The sequence below is a fragment of the Orycteropus afer genome, unplaced genomic scaffold (assembly GCF_000298275.1).
Source record: "Orycteropus afer afer isolate SDZICR_OR568_19922 unplaced genomic scaffold, OryAfe1.0 scaffold00021, whole genome shotgun sequence".
In the NCBI taxonomy this organism is placed as follows: domain Eukaryota; kingdom Metazoa; phylum Chordata; class Mammalia; order Tubulidentata; family Orycteropodidae; genus Orycteropus; species Orycteropus afer.
The window spans coordinates 20,084,567-20,090,951 of record NW_006921608.1 but is presented as its reverse complement, the minus strand read 5'-3'; the positions used below and the strand labels follow the sequence as shown (position 1 = coordinate 20,090,951).

The window sequence follows — 6,385 nt, the reverse complement described above, 5'->3', positions numbered from 1 at the left end:
CACTTGACTGCTAACCAGAAGGCTGGCAGTTCAAACCCACCAGCCACTCCTCGGAAGGAAGGTTGGGCAATCCTACTTCTGTAGTGCTACTGCCTCGGAAACCAAGAAGGGGTCGCTATGAGTTGGGGCCGACTCGACAGCACATAACAACAACAACAAGGGCTGTGAGGGTCAAATGACTTAATTATATAATACATTTAGAGAAGTGCCTAGCATACAATAAATGCTTAATAAGTGTTAGCAATTATCCTTATTAATATTATTATAACTGTGTGATTTTGGGTGAGTTGACTAAGTTCTTTAAGTTAGAATAATCAGGATTTTTATTTCATTTATAAATATGGAAAGATAATTAATTTCCTAGGGGTATTATGATAAAAAGTAGGCAATGTGTGTGAAATGCCAAGCACAGGGCCTAATACTTAGTAGGTACTTTGTGAACAGTACCTATTATTATTTTCCCAAGTTATCAAATCAAATTGGGACTTTCACTATCTTCAAGGCTAACAGGGGACCATAATGGACTAATGTACTTTGAATATATTACATACTCAATAACTTTTTACTAACCAATTTTCAAAGAAACATTAGCAATGTTTCAATAATTATGATAATGTAAAAAATATATATATAAAACAGCGCAGTCTAGTCAAGTAACAAACTAGAAAAGTTGCCTGAAGATATAAAAAATACAATGTAAAAAATAAATAAAAATGCACTTATTTCATTAATATGAATACAAATTTTACAATGTCAGGAAATTCAATGATCATCTCCCTGACACTAAAAGGGTCCACCCTAGTTAGACCAATACTTGCTAATGTTTTTCTTTAACACATTTAGTGAGTTCTAAAGGAGGCAGTACAATGGTTACATGCTTGCTACTAACTGAAAGCTCAGCAGTTAAACCTACCTCCCTCTGTGGGGGAAAAGACCTGGCGATCTGTCCTGTGAGGATTCTAGCCTAGGAAACCCTGTGGGGCAGTTCTGCTCTATCCTACAGAGTTGCTATGAGTCAGAACTGAGTCGAGGGCACACAACAAACAGCAGAGTTCTAAATTTTAGACATCATCATAAAAAGAGATAGAGAAAATGTATTTACTTTGGTCTGCATTTTGTTAAGCCTTTAGGAAAATGCCCATGACAATGACTAACAAGAAGAAAGCAAGAAGGAAAGAAAGGTACAGGGATTCTTCTGGATCGCTTCCAGACATTCACCCAACCCCAAATGGTTTCCCCAGGCCAATCCCTTTTGCCAATGACTTGTATAGGAAAGGGTTTGTCTCTTCAGATGGGTTCCTGAGAAGCAGAGCCTGAGACAGAGATTCAGTGCATATGATTTACAGAGAGAAAAAGGGAATAAGACTTAGGAAATGTCAAAGAAGAAACTAAGCAAAGACGTGGCCTTAGCTATTATTTAGCTTCAGCCTGATCAAAAGAGAGCTCTACAGATAATTTACACCACAAAGTGGGTCCTGAAATTATGCTGAGGCAAGAAGTAGTCCTTTTTTACCTGCCTCTACGTCAGCTGATCATTGACTACAAGCCCCAGGGGAGAGAGGTATAGCAAGGGGAACAGAGACAGATCTCATTTAGCCAAGTGTAATTCTCCAGAGAAGGTGGGAGCCACAAGAGGTTTAATCAACAGGCCCAGCAGCTAAGATATGGGTGCAACAGCCCAGAAAAGGGAATCTGGGCAAGGCACCACAGTTTCCAAGAAAAGTTTCCACCAACATCATGTGACCTATTCTGCCTCAAGAGACATGAGGGGAAATCTGATGAGGGACTTCTGGGAAAGTTTCCTGACTCCTAAAGGCAGAGACACAAATGAGCTAATTTCTGTTTTCCTTTCAGTGTTGTCAAATCTAGATATGATGTCTGGAGTTACTTCAACTGGTCGGATGAGAAAGCAACACCAAGCATGGCAGAGCAGGGAATGAAAAGAATCAGAACTTTTGATGATATTGTTAAGCTGCTGTATCACTGCTCCGGAGCCTCCCCAACCTCTAGAGTTCCAGCTATGTTAAAGAATAAGCACATTTGATTCAAATTTTGTTTACCTGACCCTGAAATCATCCTAACTGACACACAAAGTAAAGAGGCAAAAGCAAAACTGGAAAAAAAGAAAGGTAGAACACAAGAAGGGAATAAAGGAAAGGAGTTAGGGCAGAAAATAAGAAGGAAAGAGAGTAAGGAAGGAAAAATAAGAAGAGACGGGGCTACAAGAAAGACACAATACAAGAACATAGTATTATTCTGATACATTATGACATTGTCATAATGTAATTTAGTCCTCTTGGTTCACGGCTTCCAGTGCTCTTCTATAATTCTAAAACCTGTAAAAACTGCCAATAGTTTAATATTAATAAAAAGTAGAGCAGCAATGTTCTGTAACAAGAAAAAAGGAAACACTAAAGATTTTAAAGTCAAGTTGGTATGTTTACTAAAACTGTTTTGAAGACTGGAAGGGAAACTTCTAGAGAAATGAAAGAATTATTTTTCTTTCCCTACCTCCATCCACTTCACAAAAGGCTTTTATTAATTTTTTAATGCAGACATAAATCTACCACCCAATCCAAGGAAATGGAACAGTACTAATGATCTACACCTACTGTATCTTCCTCTGTTACCTCCACAAAAAGTTCTAAGAGCTCTTTACATATGGTCATATATATAAATTTGTCATTAGATTCTATAATTCTACTTCTGAGAATCTATCTAGAAAAAAGCATAAGCTTATAAATATTGAGCACTACGTTATTTACACTACTAAAGAATTAGAAACAACCTAATATCTAACAAGGAGCTCTGGTGGCATGGTGCCTAAGGCCTAAGGCATTTGACTGCTAACCAGAGGGTTGGTGGTTCAAATCCACCAGCCATTCCACAGAAGGAAGATTGGGCAATCTACTTCCGTAAAGATTTATCACCTCCTAGCCTTTTCTTGCACAAAAATAGAATAAGAATGGCTACAAACTGACTGGAAGAGATTCATATTTGTACCCATTCCAAAGAATGGCTAAATAAGAACCATATGCACCTGTTCTCACTTACCTACAAAGTCAACTTAAAGACACACACTTAGGAACAGATCTTGTTCATACCTAGGTGACTGCCTGTACTGAAAGTTTTCTCCCACGCACAGTTGCTGGTTACCTCTTACTCTCTGAGAATAAGAATTTACTCAGTTCCTTAAATAGCCAAAGATACAAAAGTCATCTAGATTATTTTCCATTTTCTCAACTCATTTTTTCTTTATAAATAGCATTTTATAAACATAGTTCACCATTAGTTTTTCTATATTTGGTTTCCATATTACCAACAAGGGGCGCTCTAGTGGTGTAGTGGCTAAGGCATTTGACTGCTAACCAGAAGGCTGGTGGTTCAAACCCACCAGCCACTCCTTGGACAGATGGTTGGGCAATCTACTTCTGCAGTGATACCGCCATGGAAACCCAAAGAGGGGTCGCTATCAGTCGGATCTGACTTGATGACAGTGAGTTGTGTTTTTTTTTGTTTTTATTACCAAGAAGAGTGAACAAATTTGTCCTGCAAGAAGTACAGTTGGAATGTTCTTTGGAAGTGAGGAAAGGAAGAAAATACCAAAACGGATGTCAGAAGAGACTCTGAAACTTGCCCTTGAATGAAGAGTAGCTAAAGCAAATGGAAGAAATGACAAGATAAAAGAGCTGAACAGAAGATATCAAAGAGCAGCTTGAGAAGACAAAATCAATTATCATAATGAAATGTGCAAAGACATGGAGTTGGAAAGCCAAAATGGAAGAACATGCTCCATATTTCTCAAGCTGAAAGAACTGAAGAAAAAATTTAAGCCTTGAGTTGCAGTACTGAAAGATTCTATGGGCAACATATTGAATGATGCAGGAAACATTAAAAGAAGATGGAAGGAATACACAGAGTCACTGTACCAAAATGAACTGGTAGATCTTCATCCATTTCAGGAGGTGCCATATGATCAAGAAGAAGTTGAAGCTGCACTGAAGGAAGTGGTGAAAAACAAGGCTTCAGGAATTGACAGAATATCCACTGAGATGTTTCAACACACAGTTGCCATGTTGGAAGCACTCACTCAGCTATGCCAAGAGATTTGGAAGACAGCTACCTGGCCAACTGACTGGAAGAGATCCTTATTTGTACCCATTCCAAAGAAAGGTGATCACCAGAGACACAAAAGACCTATACAGAGAAAACTATAAAACACTGCTTACAAGAGACAACAAGGGTACTACATGAATGGAAGAACCTGCCTTGTTCATGGATAGGTAGACTAAACATTGTGAAAATGTCAATACTACCTAAAGCAATCTGTACATTTAACACATTCCTGATCCAGATATCAACAAAATTTTTTAAGGACATGGAAAATCCGATTACTAATTTCATATGGAAAGGAAAGAGACCTTGAATAAGCAGAGCACTTCTCAAGAAGAAAAACAAAGTGGGAGGTCTCACACTCCTAGATCTTAAGAACTACTATATAGCCACACTAGTCAAAACAGCATGGTATTGGTACAATGGTAGACAGATAGACCAATGGAACAGAATCAAAAGTCCAGACATAGACCCACCCATCTATGGACAACTGATCTTTGACAAAGGCCCAAAACTCATTAAATGGGGAAGAGACAGCCTCTTTAACAAATGTGCTGGCAAAACTGGATATCTACCTGTAGATGAGGGGCACAGGGGGAAGGTTGCAGGGTAGGGAGGGGAGAAGACTGGGTTAGGGTTGGAGATGGTGAATGGGGAATGAAACTAAATGTACGTGTTATGTTGAATATAAAAAGAGCTCTTAAAAAAAACTCTTAGCAAACTTAAAAAAATAAAACAAAGAAAGGTGATCCCACAGAATGTAGAAATTATTGAACAATATCATTAATATCGCATAAGTAAAATCTTACTGAAGATAGTTGAAAAACAGTTGCAGCAGTATATTGACAGAGAACTTCCAGAAATACAAGCTGGATTCAGAAGAGAATGTGGAATGATGGATATCATTGCTAATATCAGATGGATCTTGGCTCAAAGCAAAGAATACCAGAAGATGTTTACTTCTGTTTTATTGACTATTCACTATTCCACTGTATGGATCATGACAAATTATGGATAACATTGAGAAGAATGGGAATTCCATAACACTTAATTGTACTCATGAGGAACCTATATAGATCAGGAGGCTGTTGTTCGAACAGAACAAGGGGACACCGCATGGTTTAAAATCAAGAAGGGAGGGCATCAGGGTTGTATCCTTTCACTAAACTTATTCGATCTCTGTGCTGAGCAAATAATCCAAGAAGCTGGACTGTATGAAGAAGAATAAGGTATCAGGATTGGAGGATTATTGACAACCTGAGATACACTGACAACACAACTTTGCTTGCTGAAAGTAAGGATGATTTGAAGCACTTACTGATGAAGATTGAAGACTACCATCTGCAGTATGGATTACACCTCAATATAAAGAAAACAAAAATCCTCACAACAGGACTAATAAGCAGCATCGCAATAAATGGAGAAAAGGTTGAAGTTGTCAAGGACTTCATATTACTTGGTTCTACAATCAACACCAATGGAAACAGCAGTCAAGACATCAGATGACATATAACATTGGGCAAATCTGCTGCAAAAGACCTCTTTCAAGTGCTGAAGAGCAAAGATATCCTTGAAGACTAAGGTGTGCCTGACACAAGCCATGGTACTTTCAATTGCCTCATATCCATGTGAGAGATGGACAATGAATAAGGAAGACTGAAGAAGAGTCTATGCTTTTGAGTTGTGGTGCTAGAGAAGAATGCTGAAAGTACCATGGACTGCTAAAAGGACTAACAAATCTGTCCTGGAAGAAGTGCAGCCAGACCACTGTAAACTACTCAAAGGGGGATATGTAGAAGATCCTGGACAGAGTAGGAGAGCAATGTGGAACAAAACTCAAAATCATGAGGAAAAAAAGGGGGGAACCAGGTTTTCTGGTCTGATGGAGCCCAGTGGAATCCCTGAGACTACAGCCCCTCACTCCCCTTTAGGTCTAGAATTGAACCTATTCATGTGGCTTCTGCCAAACAAAAGACAGGCATATTAGCTGAACATTCACATTAAGTAGATACACTCCTTGGAGAGAACAATCATGCGAGAACAGAAGGGATGTGTATATACAGGGAGATAGCTAAGAGGCAGGAGTGCATGGGAGGGAAGGACACAGGGAAGAGGTAGCCATGAAGAGGAAGTGGGAGGGGAGCTGTTGGATTGTGGGAAATTGCAGTCAATGTCATGGGACAAAGTATATATGAGCTGCTGTATGGAAAATGAATTTTCTCTATAAATTTTCACCCAAATAACAATAAAATTTTAAAAAATAAATAAATAA

The 6,385-nt window shown here is 38.6% G+C and overlaps 1 protein-coding gene across 1 annotated transcript in view; it reads right to left on the bottom strand.

Moving 5' to 3' along the window:
- RAD54B (RAD54 homolog B) overlaps positions 1–6,385 on the bottom strand; it is a 126,695-nt gene that overhangs the window by 23,710 nt on the left and 96,600 nt on the right. The gene's annotated exons all lie outside the window — the stretch shown is intronic.